The following is a 17,145-nucleotide window of genomic DNA, read 5'->3' as shown; positions in this document are numbered from 1 at the left end:
AAGTGCTTTTTATTTATTAAAAAAAATTTCCTCTTTATTGATGAGGTAGAACATAGATTGCCCCTTCATACCCCTCACTAGGGATTGAGTGCGCAAACCTAGGCATGTGTCCTGACCGGGAATCGAACCAGCGACCTCTTGCTGCATCGGTGGACACTCAAGCAGTGAGCCACACCGGCTGAGCTTGAGTGCCTTTTTTAAGAAAAAGTGGCAACCTAATATAAGCGTTATCTTGTCAAGGGTTCTGGGAAATGTAGTCCAGAAGCGCCGTGTAGTCAGAACCACTTCCGCTCTGGGAGGGAGGAGCTCGAGCCCCTGTTTGGGTGGGAGATTCTGGAGAGACCCGCGCGGGAGTCGTGGAAACCTTATAGGAGGTGAATGAGTGAGCGAGTGCGGATACCCGATCTCTCTTCCTGCTTTGCCTGGTGTCGGACCCGCAGGTGCCATCCTCGCTCGGGGAATAGAAGCAGCGGAGGGCAGGTTTGTGCCTGGTTCCCTCGTGGAGTTGGGGGCGGTCCGGGGTGGCGATTGTAGGTTTCAGGGTCTCTGGGTTCCTTCGCCTGCCCATCATCCGCTGGCTCTGCCGCCTTCTAGTGATATAATGTTTGTAGAGCTATTTAATTTCTCTGTTTTTCCTGTCTAGAGTGGAGTTAACAATAGTATTGACAGAATGGGGACCAAGTTAATAGTAGTGTCACTGGAAGGGGACCTGGCCGAGTCACCCTCCAGCCATCCAATAGTGTGTGGGTTCTTAACTTTCTACAGGTTAAGTTTTCAGAACAGGAGTCCAGCTGATTTTAAGAGTGTATTTATTTAAGCTGGGGACAATAAGAGTTTAGGGAACAGAAAATAAAAAGTTGACGCCTGTGATAAGGTTTGGGAGTGCTCCAAAGAGAGCCCTGGGCTGGCTGCCTTTATCTTGAAGTGTTATATCTTCTTTCCAAGGGTGGATTTTTAGGGGATCTCAATAGAATATTCATCAGCCCTTCCTGGTGTGCCTGTTCAGGGTCTAGTCTCCACTGATTGCAGCTGGCTCTGGCCTCGCTGGCCAGGTTTTGCAGCTTTTCTGGACATGGAGCTGAAATACAACTGAGGCCTTGTTGTTATCTCTGGGGAGGAAAGGTCAGGGGAGGTGGTCTAAACCCATGACCAGAGATATGAAAGGTCACCCTGGGAGCAGGTTCCACACCAGTTTTGCCCTGGGGCTTTCTGCCTGAGTGACCTTGTGTATCTGGCTGTAAATATCTCTGCCACTTTGTTCAGTTATCTATCTCTTTCCCCATTCCACTAGCCAAGGAATTTTCCTAGCTTCTTGCTATCCTGCCTCAGCAGTACCTCCCTAGTTGGCGTGTTGTGAGATTTAGGTGAAGTAAAAAGATGTAAAAATGCTTAAGAGTGACCCTGGCACAAGCTGAAAGGTGGCTGGTTGTTATCAATCTATTATTTCTTTTCAAAGCTCTGTGTCCCTGAAAGCTTCTGTGCTGGGCCTGTATGTGTTCTGAGTTCCAGCTGCAGTGCCACGGACCCTTCTCTGGCCTTTGTGGGGAGTGGAGCTGTTCGTGGATTGCTAACGACTCCCCACTTACCCCACACCCTTTTTTAAAGGAAGAAGTGAGCCTCATCCCCAGCTGGTTCCTGAACTATGTCCACTGTGATTAATCTGGACCAGAGACACAATTGTAATAACTTCCAGCTCCTTTTACTTTCTCAGCTCTGACTTCTCAAAGAATGTGCAGAGAGGAAGAGGCAGTGACCCCCCTACCCCCCCACCCCTGGCTTCTGGTAGCATTGTCCCAACGTGGGAGAGTTTAACAAGCTGTGTGTCATTACTGTTCTCAGTTGGGAAGCAGACTTTCTTCACTCATTAGCAAATTTTTTCTATTGGGCAAATGTTCAAACATTTATAGAGTAAAGGGGAGGTTGGAAGAGACAAGTGTTGATGAGAGAATAGCAATATTTAACATGTTGAATGGCAGATAGTCTCCTATAGGTCCTATATGCTTTAATTAGCTTAATCCTCATAACAGACAAAGGTACTGTTATTATCTGTATTTTACAGATGACGACATTGATAGGTGAAGAATTTGAGGAAACAGGGAAGAGACAGAATTGAGAATTTGAACCCAGGCAGCCTGGGTTCTTGACCTTCATACCATTCTCTCCTTCAGCCTTAAGTAATGACAATCCTCTGACTGAAGGAGGAAGGGTCATTTAATAATAATTTAGGACCTTGAGGACTTGAAGGCTGTGCTTATTTCATTAATTCCTTGTTATTTTATATGACATTGTGTTCATCATAGAGATTTTGAGATATAGATGAAGGAAGCCAAAAATTATTCATAATCCCAGGTGTAGAGATAACTGTAAGCATGTTAATGTATTTATCTTTAGTTGTTTCTATGTATTTATATTTTTTCTATGTGTCTCAAAAATTGTATCATACTTGTAGTACTTTGTTTTTTTGTTGTTTTTTTTTATAAAATCTCTTCACAGAGATTTTTTTTTTTTTGTTCAGGTAGAGTGGGAGGGAGAGAGAGGAACAGAGAGAGAGGGAGAAACATCGATGTGAAAGGAACACATCGAGTGGCTGCCCCCCGCACAACCAATCAGGGCTGGGGACAAACTGCAACCGAGGTACATGCCCTTAGCAGGAACCGAACCCGCGTCTCTCAGGACCGCAGGCCGACGCTCTAACCGCTGAACCAAACCGGCCAGGGCTCATACTTGTAGTACTTTGGTAACTTGTGACCATGAACCTTTTCAAACACAAGTGTAGAAAAATTAATATACTAATGAATTCAACTGTTGTCCACCTTTTGTCAGTCTTGTTATATAATCCTCCCCCTCTTTACTTTTGCTTTAGTATTTTATTGCCAAATCCAGACATCAAGTCAAGAGGATGTATATTAGATCATTTTAAATATATAGAGGTCAAGGGAGAGAAGACATTAGCAATTCCAAAGTTTTCACATGGTAACTAGGAGAATGGTGGTTAGTGAGAAAGCTGGGGGTCCTGAAAGAGATGTAGTTAAAGGAGAGATGATGAATTTGGTTTCCTTAATTGGAATTTAATTTGCTCTTGGTTTCCAGTCTGTGTCTCCTCCTAAGCTGTAGATTCCCATGTTGTAGGGATTGTGTCATTCTTTCCGGTGTGTCCAACACTGTGCCAAGGTTTGCAGAGAGAAGTTACTCAATTAAGTGTTTGTGGCTGGTGCAAGTGTCAGTGGGCAGCTGGACACAAGGGCCTGCAGCCCTGAGAGGTTGTTTTCTGAATTCCTGGAAATGGGTTAGGTGATAAAACAATGAAAAGGATCTATCTAGGCATTTCTTGTCCTTTATCCCACTCACTCTTGGCTGTTTATAGATGCTTTTTCCAAGTATTTGATTGTTGAAGTACAGTTATTTACAAACTTTCACATCCTAAAACAGACTTACTAACACTGTATAGTGCATCATTTCTGTATATTTATTGCATAATGACAATGATAATTAGCATTTATTAGGAGCTTGTTATGAGTCAGGTAGAGTTGCCAGTGTTTTCTATGTATTAACTCCTTGTTTCCTCAAAACAACCTACAGATGAGGCACAAGAGGATAATTGACCTGCAAAAGTCACTGAGCCAGTAACTATAGTGCTAGGATTGGAACCATCCCTTCTAAAACAGCACCTCCCCATTTGATTCTCTCCCTTTTTTTTTCTTTTTTTGCCATATTTTCTTAATGGTGTCTATGGGTAATACATTATATATTTCTCTGTTGGTTGGTTTATTACCTGCCTGCTTTATTGTAATGTCAGCTTCATGAGATCAGGGACTTTAATGTGCCTGGACCGTGTTAGATGCTCAATAATGATTTGTTGAATGAATGAGTTAATGATTGTGGTGAGTGGTAATGAAGCTCTCAGGTAAGATGATACAGGATGTCTTTATCAACCGTTCATTAAATCGTTAATTTCTTTCTTTTTTTTTTCTTTATTGATTTTAGAGTGAGAGGAAGTGAGAGGGAGAGAGAGATAGAAACATCGATGAGAGAGAACATCAATTGGCCACCTCCTGCATGCCGCCCACGGGGGTTGGGCCCACAACTTGGGCATGTGTCCTGACCGGGAATTGAACTGGTGACTTCTTGGTACATGGGTCGATGCCAACCACTGAGCCACACCAGCTGGACAGTCATTCATTTCTTTGTAAACAAATTTGTCTTGAGTGCCTGCTATATGCCATGAACTGGAGAAATAGGAGTGAGGGAAACAATTCGGCTTCATTCTAAAAAGATGGATAGATAGACACAAGCAAGATAAACAGCTGAAACATACCTGAGTATGTTAGAAACTGATGATGCTAAACATAAAAAGGGATTGAATGGGAGAAGAAGAGAAGTGATGGGGTGGGGAATTTAAATTATATAAAGCATGTCCATGGGAAAACTCTTTGGGGAGAATGACATTTGAATAAATACCTGTGTGAAACCAATCAGTCACTTATTTTGTTGTTTAAGTTTATTGTTGAAAGGATTACAGATGTCCCTCCTTTTTTCCTCCATTGACCCCCCTCCTGCCTGCTCCCTTCCCACCCCTGCCTTCACCTCACTATCCTCTGTGTCCACTGGTTATGCATATATGCATGTAAGTTCTTTGGTTTATCTCTTCCTGTACCACCACCCATTTTATAGATGTGGAAAATAGACACAAAGAGCTAGTGGGTCTGAAGAATCAATAGTGGAAACCTGATGCTATGCCCTACTCAGACCTTTGGCCTCAGAGTTTACTGTCAAGGTCATGGCCAGTACATTCCACTGCCTTTCATTTCCCACAATACCCAGGCTGAGAATGATAACCCTGGGAGCTTCAAGGGACTCTGTGTTGGCCTTACTGCTTAGAGTTGGGAGGTTATTCACTGCCCATGGGCCCTTGGCTGAGAGGTTAGTGATATGGGTCAAAGGGAGGGCTCAGTTTTCAAAATTCACACTGAGCAGCCGTGTGTTTCAGAGCCTGTGTCTCATGGCTTCTCTCTCTTCCGCCACTTCTGCCTTCCCAGGACTCTGCGCTTCCCCAGAAGGAGCAGGAGAAAATGACCAAGTGCCAGGTGAGTTGAGTTTTGATTTATATCTCAAAATCCTTTCTCAAATGTCAGGCACATCATTTTTCTCTTCCTTGGGAAGGAGAAGAACAAGTGTTTGTTATGTGCCAGTTACTAGTTTTTATATTGGTTCTACGTTTTATTTTTCTCTTTAGCTTTAGTGTATAGTTTCGGTTTAATTTTATCATCTTCATTGGCAAATAATAATGTAGAAATTCATAGCTATCAGAAAAGTTTCAAAAGCCACATTACTACTCTGCTAAGTCAGCTCTTTCACCCATGATATGTTTTATATAATTATAACCACAGTATATGTACAATTTTCAATCTTATGTTTTCACTTAATGTTACTGTTTGAGGTTTTAGTGATTTGGCATTCTTTTATGTACTTGTCTCAGATATGTTTCTATTTTTTGTGTGTGTGAACTTCAGAAGCTACAAACATACATACACCCCACTGTGTTCTGATGTACTATTTTTCAAATGCTAAAAGAAAATAACAACTCAGAATTCTGTGTCCAATATGAATATCCTTTGGGAAATTCAAGAATTTTTAGATGAAGAAAAATAAGTGTATCTGTCACTAGCAGATTGGTGCTAAAAGAATACCTGAAGACTCTGGCCAGTGGGGCTCAGTTGAAACATTCTCCTGTACAGCAAATGTGGCAGGTTCAATTTGCAATCAGATCATGTACCCATGTTTCGGATTCCATCTTTCTCTCATCAGTGTTTCCCCACCCCCCACAACTTCTTCTCTCTAAGATCTATAAAAGAAAAGAAAAAAGAATAGCTAAAGGAATGAAGCAAAAACCATAGCATTGTCTGATATAGTTTTAAATGTATATAGAGGGAATATTTAAGACTGTTATAAGTGCGGTAGGGTAAAAGGACTTAAAAGGGATAAGGTTTCTACTTTTCATTTGAACTGGTAACATATCAACAACAGTAGGCTGTTATAGTGTGTGTATATGATGTAATACCTACAGGAGCCACTAAAAATATACAGAGAGATACACTCTAAGACACTATAGATAAGTCAAAATGCAGTTCTAAAAATGTTCAAGTAACATACAGGAAAACGAAAAAAACAGAAAACAGTAAAATGGCAGACTTAAGTCCTAACATATGAATAATTCATTAAATGTAAAAGGTATAAATTGCTAATTAAAATACAGGGATTGGTATTGTGGCTGCCCAGCCAGTGTGGCTCAGTGGATTGAGTGTCGTCCCATGCACCAAGAGGTTACCGGTTCAATTCCTAGTCCGGGCACATGCCTGGGTTGTGAGCTAGATCCCCAGTAGGGGTTGTGCAGGAAGCAGCCAATCATTGTTTCTCTCTCAATATTTCTGTCTCTCCCTCCCTCTCCCTTCCTCTCTATCTAAAAATCATGGCAAAAAAAAAAACAAAAACAGCCCTGGCCGGTTTGGCTCAGCGGTTAGAGCGTCCACCTGCAGTCCATAGAGACCCAGGTTTGGTTCCCGCTAAGGGCACGTACCTCGGTTGCAGTTTGTCCCCGGGCCTGGTTGGGTCGTGCAGGTGGCAACCTCTCGATGTGTCCCTTTCATGTCGATGTTTCTCTCTCTCTCTCTCTTACTCTCTCTCCCTCCTACTCTATCTGAACAAAAAATGGAAGAATGTCCTCGGGTGAGGATAAAAAACAACAACAAACATATTTTAAAAATATGCTATGAGAAACTCACTTCAAATATAATGATATAGGCAGGTTGAAAGTAAAAGGATGGAAAAAGATGTACCATGCAAACACTAAAGGAAAGCAGAGGTGACTAAATTAATATAAAAATGTAATCATACCCTTACCATACCAATCATAATCATAGCAATAAAAGCTAACATTCATTGAGGACTTACTATGTGCCAGGTGTAAAGCTTTGAAGACAGCACTGTCCAGTAGAACTTTTTTGAAGATGGAAATGTTCCATATTGTGCTATCTAACAGGGTGGCCACAGGTGACGTGTCTCTTGAGCATTTGAAATGTGTTAGTGCAACTATGGGAGAGAATATTTCATTTTAAATAATTCTAAATTTAAATTTACATAACCACATGTGACTAGTGGCTATTGAGTTAGTACAGTTAAAGGAACTTTATATATATTCATTCATTTGTATGTATAAGAATATTCTGATATGGGCACCTTTACACAGACGAGGAAATAAGAGATTTGTTGGTCTAAGATCATGAAGCTTGGGAGGGGCATAGCTTTGGGCTTTAAACTGAGGTATTCTGGCATGAATACAGACACATTGAATGCTGTCATAAATAGTGTCACAGATAGGTGGCATGTGCCTTGAGAGCACAGAGGACCAATTTTATAGTTCCTCAGGAAGTGTGACCAGTTGGTTTGTCAAATTTTAACAAAGTGACAGTACCCAGACTTAGCAAATGTGTGAGTGAGAAAGAAAAGACAAAAGTGTTCAGGCCCTGTTGGGAGTAAATTGACCTAACATTTCTGGAACAATTTGGTGATATTAATCAATGTATAAAATGTATATACTCCATCATCCAAGAGTTAACAACTCTACCGTGCTTACTGTAGGAATACTAAAAAATGATAGCAAATTAAATAACAAGGGATTATTACTTAATTGCACATACTTTTGATGGGGATGTGGAAAATTAGTGTATGAGATTGACATGCTGGGTTGAGAAGAGGAGGAAACTACATAAAGTGGACTCAAGGCCCTCAGAATCCAGAGCAACTTCCCTCCCATCCTCTCTGCCCTCTCAGCGCTGCCCCTCTACCAGTGGCCATTGGTCATAAGGTTGAGGTTGCCTGTGCTTCATGTTATAGGAGCCAGTGACCTTCAAGGATGTGGCTGTGGTCTTCACCAAGGAGGAGCTGGGGCTGCTGGACCTGTCCCAGAGGAAGCTGTACCGAGACGTGATGCTGGAGAACTTTAGGAACCTGGTCTCAGTGGGTGAGTACAGGTGCCCTCTATAACTGAATGTCAGGTCCTAGGAGTATTTTGATTTCAAATGTTTAAGACTTTAGGACTCTTAAAATGTGTACCCGAACCTGGGGATCTGAATTTCCTAAGTCCTGTGGGATATTTTGTCTATACCTTTCCTATTTTTTGCAAATTGCAGTTGCAACATCTTCATGGGGTTTAAAATCAGTTGGTGAGCCCAGCAAGTGTTGTTAGTGGATTGAGTATTGTCCCGAGGTCCCAGTTCAATTCCTGGTCAGGGCACATGCCTAGGTTGTGGGCTTGATCCCCATTGGGGGTCATGCAGGTGGCAGCTGATCGATATTTCTCTCTCACATCAATGTTTCTATCACTCTCAAATAAGTCAATAAAACAGGCCTGGCTGGTTTGGCTTAGTGGTTAGAGCGTCAACCCATGGACCAAAGAGTCACTGGTTTGATGCCAGTCAAGGTCATGTACCTTGGTTGAGGTTCAGTCCCTGGCCCTGGTCGGGGTCATGCAGGAGGCAACCAATTGATGTGTCTCTCTCACATCAATGTCTCTCTCTCTCTCTCTCTCTCTCTTTCTCTTCTTCCCTCTCTCCCACTCTATCTGAAGATAAATGGAAAAATATCCTCAGGTGAGGATTAAAAAAAAAAGAGAGACATATTTAAAAAAATAATATAAAATCAGTTGGTAAGTTACATCTTTATTGTATTGAACGAAATAGAATAAAGATAGCATAACTCATTATCAGAACTGCATACAGTATAACCAAAATTGTGAATAAATCAGGAAAGGATGATCATTTGATCACCTGTTGTATTTATTACAACTGGTCCCAATCAGAATTTGGAGGAATATTACTTAGAGTGCATGAGGATTGTAGTATTGGAATTAATATTTTGGCCTTTAATGTATCCCTTGGGCAGCTTGAGTGTCCTCCGAACATGGCAGTTGGTTTCCCCCAGCTATTTTCAGCCACGAGAGTGGAAGGCAGAAACCACAGAGTCTTCTCTGACCTAACCTTGGAAGTGAGGTACTTTCACTTCTACCATATTCTGTAGGCTTCATAGACCAATTCTGATATATTGTGGGAAGGGATTTGATAGGTATGGACATCAGTAGGCATGCTCATTGGGGACCATCCTGTATGCTGGCATCCATGGCAGCTTTTCATATGTACAAATACATATGTTCAAAACCTGCAAGATAATGTTAGCCATTCACATTCATTAGAAAGTTCTGCCAAATTATGTGGCAACAGTGTAGGATTTTTACTCCCGTAAATTGTATCAGTTATGGGAATGAGTTTTCTAGTTTTTTCCAGGCACAATGTTCACTGATTGAATATTATATAATTCCTTTCACATTTGCTGAGAAAGTCCTCTGCTCTGTAGCCATGTATTTCTAATTTTGACCTCATATGTAAGTCTTGGTCTAGTTACAAAAGAGTCTCTTTTAACACTTAGTGGATAGGAGGCTAATCATCAACTATTTTTTTTATAGGCACGAAAAAGCCAAAGACAACATCAAGCTTATTGAATATGGTCTCCCATGTGGTTGACCTGTGAAATATTTTAATCTCTGAACAGATATTCATTTGTCCTCATTTTCTTTTCTGAATTCTGCTTACCCTTCCAGGGCATTGGAATCAAAATGAGATAGAGACTCTTCAAAAAGTTGAAGAGTCTTCAAAAAGTTACCTTTTTCATGAAGACCTTATGTGCTGGGAAATTTTGGAAGAAGTTATAAGTAATTTAAATCAAGACTTGATAATAAATCTGCAAGGCAAGAAGTCTGATTTGTCCAAACAAGGTGATTCCTCCTGTCAGTTGTGGGCAGGAGAATCTACTCAGGTTTCTGAAGATGAGAACTATGTAATAAAGCTTCAAGGGAAAGTTAAAAGTTCCAATAGTATAAAAAATCAAGAGTTTCCAATTAAGACCTCCTGGGACTTCTGGAAGAAAATGTATTTGAGAGAGTCACAGAATTATCAAAGTAGGCGTCAGCAGATTGATGGAAGATATAAACTCTACAAGTGTGATCACTGTGTTATGAAAAGGCCCTGTCATGACCATGATGATGATCTGGAATTATACAAAGTCAAGAAGGCTTATAGCCACGAGAATTGTGAAAAAGACTTCATGAAGAAATCATTGCAGCATAGTGTAATCCACTCAGGAGAGCAAACCTCTGATGAGAATGGGAAAGGCTTCAGTCTTGGCTCCAGTGTTGAACTTCATCAGCAGTTGCACCGAGGAGCAAAAGCCCATATGTGTAGTGAGTTTGGAGAAGACTTTAGTCAAATCTCACTTCTGCAAATTCATCCGAGAGTCAACACAGGAGAGAAACCTTATAAATGTAGAGAGTGTGGGAAAGGCTTTATGTGCAGCTCGAACCTTCATGTTCATAACAGGATCCACACAGGAGAGAAACCCTATAAATGTAGTGTGTGTGGAAAGAGTTTCAGTCAGACCTCAAGTCTTCAAGCTCATCAGCGAGTCCACTCAGGAGAGAAACCCTACAATTGTGCTCTGTGTGCAAAGAGCTTCAGTCAGACATCAAGTCTTCAAGCTCATCAGCGAGTCCACTCAGGAGAAAAACCATACAAATGTGATGTGTGTGGAAAGAGCTTCAGTCAGAGTTCACATCTTCAGGCCCATCAGCGAGTCCACACTGGAGAGAAACCCTACAAATGTGCTGTGTGTGGTAAGAACTTCAGTCGGAGTTCAAAATTTCAAGCCCATCAGCGTGTCCACACAGGAGAGAAACCCTTCAGATGTGCTGTGTGTGGTAAGAGCTTCAGTCAGACTTCAAGTCTTCAAAACCATCAGCGAGTCCACACTGGCGAGAGACCCTACAAATGTGAAGAATGTGGGAAAGCCTTCACAGTGAGCTCTAGCCTTTATGTTCATCGGAGGATCCACACAGGAGAAAAACCCTATAAATGTGGTATGTGTGGTAAGAGCTTCAGTCGTACCTCAAGTCTTCGAGCTCATCAGGGAGTCCACATTGATGAGTAACCCGTCAAATGTGAAGAGTTTGGAAAAGCTTCACATGGAACTCGTGTCTTCATGTTCATCAGAGAATCCACACTGGAGAGAAGCCCTATAAATGTGGCCTGTGCGGTGAGATCTTCAGTCATACCTCGCATATGCAAGCTCATCATCAAGTCCACACAGAAGTGAAGCCATACAAATGTGAGTTATGTGGTAAAGGCTTTGATCATAGTTCTTGTCTTCAGGAACATTGAGTCCACACTGGAGAGAAACCCTGCAAATGCACTGTGTGTGGTAAGAGCTTCAGTCCAACATCACATCTGCAAGTTGATCACAGGGTCCACGCTGCTTAGAAACCCTACAGACGTGCTGTGTGTGGTAAAGACTTCATGGCGAGCTCATTCCTTCATGCTCATCGGAGGATCTACACAGGAGAGTAACCCTATGAATGTGGTATGTTTGGTAAGAGCTTCAGTCATACCTCATTTATAAGAAATAGAAAACCAAAACCAAGTAAGAAACAGAAAACCAAGTCAAAAAGGATTTCTTGGTGTGCCTAATTTAAAAGAATACAGGTGGGTCAGGATGTAGGCCTGTTGGGAATGAATCTGGATCAATCCTTTTGTGATTCTCTCACCTCTGCCCGTTTGGTTGAGTTGACTTCCACATTTGCTCATTCCCACCCACTGATAGGATATTTATTTAAAGAATCAATGCTCTGTTAACCTTAGAGCATGCCTCTATCTAAATACTTCTAAAGCAGTTGTTTCTGAACCCGCAACCCTTTGGTCCGAAGTCTGATGCTGTAACCACTGAGCAACCGGCCACAGCCAGGCAGGTTTTTTAAATTCTAGAATGTATCTAGACATTTAAAGGGCCAACAATAGGAAAGAATCTAGAACAACTACACAACTGGAGGTGTTATGCTGTCAAATATCACACCTATTATTAAATTACAGTTATTAAGCCCGGCCGGTGTGGCTAAGTGGATTGAGTGAGCATCATCCCATGGACTGAGAGGTCCTGATTTGATTCCCAGCCAAGGCACATGCCTGGGTTGCAGACTCAATCCCCAGTAGGGGGCATGCAGGAGGCAACTGATTGATGTTTCTCACATTGATGTTTCTATCTCTCTCTCCTTCTTTCTCTAAAAAAAATCAATAAAAATATTTTTAAAAAATTACAGTTATTAAAACAGTGGTAGAGCACAATGGTGGCCGTCAGACCAGGGAAACAATAGAGTTCATGTCCGGTAGCCCTCCTGTTATACAAAAAGGAACCACTGCAGTGCTAGTGGAGGAAAGAGGGTCACATCAAGAAATGCCCACATGGGGAAAAAAGTAAACCGTGACTTTATTTCACACCATACACACAAATCAATCCATATGGTTACTAGACCTAAAAGTGAAGTTGAAACAATAGTCTAGAGCTGCACTGCCCAACAGGGTAGCCACTAGCTTCATATGACTGTTCTCATTTAAATTACGTTTATTTCCTACCCTGGACAGTGTGGCTTAGTTGTTAAGAGCATTGTATGCTGAAAAGTTTGCTGAAAGTTTGAAGGTTCGATTCCCAGGCAGGGCATGAAATCAGGTTGCAGATTTTATCCCCAGTCAGCGTGCAGATGAGAGGCAACTGATCAATGTTTCTCTCTCACATTGATATTTCTCTTCCTCTTTCCTCTCTCTAAACATCAATAGAAACATAAAAAGTTTATTTTCTCAGTCACACTACATTTCTCAAGTGCTTAATAGTCATATGTGGTTTGTAAGTACCATATTTGACAGCACAAATATAAAACATGTCAGTCACCTCAGGTCTATTGGACAGCACTGTTCTGGATGGTTCTATTATTTGATGTAAATTAGATCATACATTATATACTCTATTGTAACCTATTATTTTCCTTCAGTAACAGGTTCCCTCAGTATAAAAGCATATCTTCTTGTCAATGAATATTGACATTATTATTCAATAGAGATTCATTAAATGGATGTACACTTTCATTTAATCAGTTCCCTACTAGGGGATGCTTATTTGTTTCTACTGTATAAACGTAAATTGTGCCACAAGGAAAATAAATGTCTACGTCCTTTTGTACTTATTCTCCCTTCGGGATAAATGTCTATAATTGGGATTGCTGAATCCAAAAGAGAAACACATTTTAAATTGTTTTGTTATTTTTAAAACCTTATTTTGAAATAATTATAGGTTCATGGGCAATTTGAAAAACTGGGTGATTCCAGGCATTCTTCACTCAAACTATCCTGTGGTAACACCTTACTACAATATCAAAACCAGGAAATCAACACCATAATTACAGAATTTATTTTGATTTCACGTGTTTTAGAAGCACTCATTTGTGTGTGTGTATGTGTGGTTCCATGCAATTTTACGACGTGTAAATTTGTGTAACCCCACTGCAATCCAGATACAGAATGTTCCATCACCATGGGATCCCTCCTGCTCCCCCCCTTTTATAGCCATACCAACTCCCTTGCCATCATCTGTCACCCCTGGCAACCACTAATTTGTTTTCCATCACCATCATTTTATTTCAGAAATGTTATATAAATGGGCGTGGCTGGTGTGGCTCAGTTGGAGCATTGTCCATGCACCGAATGGTGGCTGGTTTGGTTCCCAATCTAAACACATACCGAGGCTGCAGTTTTCATCCCCAGTCAGCACCTATGGGAGGTAGTCAATGTTTCTCACATTGATGTTTCTCTCTATTCCTTCCTCTCTTTAAAAAAAAATCAATAAAAAGTTTTTTGAATGTTATATATATGGAATCATATGGTGTATAAGCTTTAGATGGGCTTTTCCCACTCAGCATAATGACCTTGAGATCCAGGCTGATCCTCATCTGTATCAATTGTCCCTTTTTATTGCTGAGTAGTAGTGTGGTATAGACATGCTACAGTTTAACCATGCACCTGTTAAAGGACATTTGGGCTGTTTCTGGTTTTTGACATGAATAGAGTTGCTAAAAGCGTTCATGTACAGGTTTTTGCATAAATATTAGTTTTCATTTCTGTGATAAATGTTCAAGAGTGCAATTAATGGGTCATATGTTATGTGTAGGTTTAGTTTTCAAAGAAACCCCCAAACTTTTTCTCAGAGTGTCTGTGATAGCTTACATTCCTGTTAGCAATATATGAGTGATGCAGTCTGTCCACATCCTCACCGGCAGGTAATGTTCTCACTTTTTTTTTTTTTATCCTCACCTGAGGACATTTTTCCTTTTTTTTTTTTGTTCAGGTAGAGTGGGAGGGAGAGAGAGGAACAGAGAGAGAGAGAGAAACATCGACTTGAAAGGAACACATCGAGTGGCTGCCACCCGCACAACTGACCAGGGCCGGGGACAAACTGCAACCGAGGTACGTGCCTTTAGCGGGAACTGAACCCGGGTCTCTCAGGACCGCAGGCCGACGCTCTAACCGCTGAGCCAAACCGTCCAGGGCAATGTTCTCACATTTTATTTTATTTTTTTTTTTTTTAAAGAGCACTTTCTTTATTCTTTTTTTTTTTTTTTAATCCTCATCCGAGGACATTTTTCCATTTTTTGTACAGACAGTGGGAGGGAGAGAGAGGAAGAGAGAGAGGGGGAAACATCGATGTGAAAGGGACACATCGAGTGGTCGCCACCCGCACGACCAACCAGGGCCGGGGACAAACTGCAACCGAGGTACATGCCCTCAGCAGGAACCGAACCCGGGTCTCTCCAGACCGCAGGCGGACGCTCTAACTGCTAAGCCAAACCGGCCAGGGCAATGTTCTCACATTTTAAACTTTGATCTATTGTCAAGGAGTCTTCCAGAAAGGCTATGCCAGTATACACTTGACCAAAAGCTCATTGGAAACTTCTTTTCCCAGCCCGTTACCAAATAGTAGGCACTATCAATTTCTCTGAGTCAAATATAAGGAAACAATGACAGGAAAGATACTGTAAAAAATATTCATGACCTCTGAGGTCTAGGAACTTGGATTTTGGTAGAATTTCCACCATTTCCTAAACAACGATGGTGATCCACTCTATCTACACTGCGCACACACTGGTTCATGCTGAACACCTGCTTCCCTTCTGGGCACTGGGTAGTTGAGCACATGCAAGGGACAGTGTATCCATGGGGCCAGCCTTCCATCAACGTTTCGGGCACTGAGTGTCTAAAGGGCTTCACTGGTAGACACACATGACATGTGTCGCCAAAACCTGTTTTGGGGGAATTGTCTGTCTTTTGTGATTCCACACTAAGAAGACTCTTAAAAACTTGAACTGGTTTCCTCTAGACTTCACTCCATGAAACAAATTTTAGATAAACCAGGGGACAAAAGAGGGGCCAGGGAGTGAAAGAAACACTGAACTTGCCCGGTAGCAAGTACACAGCTGTCACAAGCTTTCTCCCCAGCTGTTGTCAACCTCATAAATGCCGGATTTAGTGCTTGTGGTTTGAATTGACTTGCAAGGAGGGGGAAAGAGACTTTTAAAAACATGGATTTGTATTTGTTGCTCTTGCACCTAAATGTATAATAAAAAATTGGTGTAAATGTTTACATGATTATAACTTCATAAACGCTAGCGGGACCCCCCCCCCCAGTCAGGGAAAGCTACAAAGAAGAGTGTCAGGGCCACAACTCCCTTGCTTCCTGCTGCCAGTGTGCACCTTGAAATTTAAACTGAATTTCAGGAATAGAATAAGTGTCTGTAACTGATGATTTTATCTGAGTCTTGCCTGTTGGAACCTCTGGGGAAAAGGGGAGTCAACATGAGAAGAGAGACCATCTTATGAGCTCTTGGAACTTCAGATGCCTGACCTTGAGAGACTGACACTTCCCCAGCCGCGCGCAAGTGTGTGTCAGTCATTCCTTTAAAAATGCATTTGCTCTTGCCCTGGCTGGTTTGGCTTAGCAGTGAGAGCATTGGCCTGTGGTCCAGAGAGACCTGGGTTCAGTTCCCACTAAGGGCATGTACTTCGGTTGCAGTTTGTCCTCCGCCCTGGTTGGATCATGTGGGTGGCAGCCACTCCATGTGTACCTTTCACGTCAATGTTTCTCTCTCTCTCTCCCTCCTGCTCTATCTGAACAAAAAATGAAAAAATGTTCTCAGGTGAGGATAAAAAAAAAATGCACTTTCTCCCTGGCCAGTTTGGCTGAGTGGTTGGAATTGGCTTGCGGAACAGAGTCCTGGGTTTGGTTCCCGCTAGGGGCACGTACCCCCCCCCCCAAAAAAATGTGTTTTCATTTTAGCCTAATCCTGTGCACTGAAAGGTCACCATTTCAATTCCCTGTCCAGGCACTCACCTTGGTTGGGGGTCCGAGCCCCGGTCAGGGTTTGTTCAGGAGGCAGCTTATCATGTTTCCCACATCAGTGTTTCTCTCCCTCTTCATTGCTCTCTCACTAAAATCAATTTTTAAAAAAAATTTTTAACGTTAAGACTTAATGTCTTAGCACGTTAGCCCTGGCTGAATTGGCTCAGCAGTTAGAGTGTCAGCCCAAGATCTCAGGTTTGATTCCTGGTCAAGGGCACGTACCTGGGTTGCAGGTTCATTCCCTGGCCCAGTCAGGGTCATGTGGGAGGCAACCAAATGATGTCTCTCTTTCTTTCTCTCTCCCTCTCTCCCTCCCTTCTCACTCTCTCTAAAAATCAATGGAAAAAATAACTTCCGTTGAGGATTAACAAAAATAATAATTTTAAAATTTTAGCACATGAAACCTTCAGTAGATTTAAAAATCAGAATGCATATTTTTCTCAAGTAGATCTGGAATACTGAACGGTATACAGCATATATTAGGCCACAAAGCAGGGCTTAATAAATGTAAAGAGTAATCAAAGTATATTCTCTGAAAACAATTAAATAAAACTAAAATCAATAACATGGGAAATGCCCTAGCCAGGTGGCTCAGTTGGTTGGAGCATCCTCCCAAACACAAGGTGGTTACAGGTTCAATTCCAGGTCACAGCACATATCTAGGTTGCGAGTTTGATCCCTGTTCAGGGTGCATACAGGAGGCAAATGATCAGTGTTTCTCAAATTGATGTTTCTGTTTCCTCTCTCTGTTTTTTCTTCTCTCTTTCAAATCAATGACTATATATATATATATATATATATATATATATATATATATATATATTATAT

The sequence above is a fragment of the Molossus molossus genome, unplaced genomic scaffold (genome assembly GCF_014108415.1).
Source record: "Molossus molossus isolate mMolMol1 unplaced genomic scaffold, mMolMol1.p scaffold_m16_p_21, whole genome shotgun sequence".
Taxonomy (NCBI): domain Eukaryota; kingdom Metazoa; phylum Chordata; class Mammalia; order Chiroptera; family Molossidae; genus Molossus; species Molossus molossus.
The sequence above is the reverse complement of the archived record's forward strand: the minus strand, read 5'-3'. Positions refer to the sequence as shown.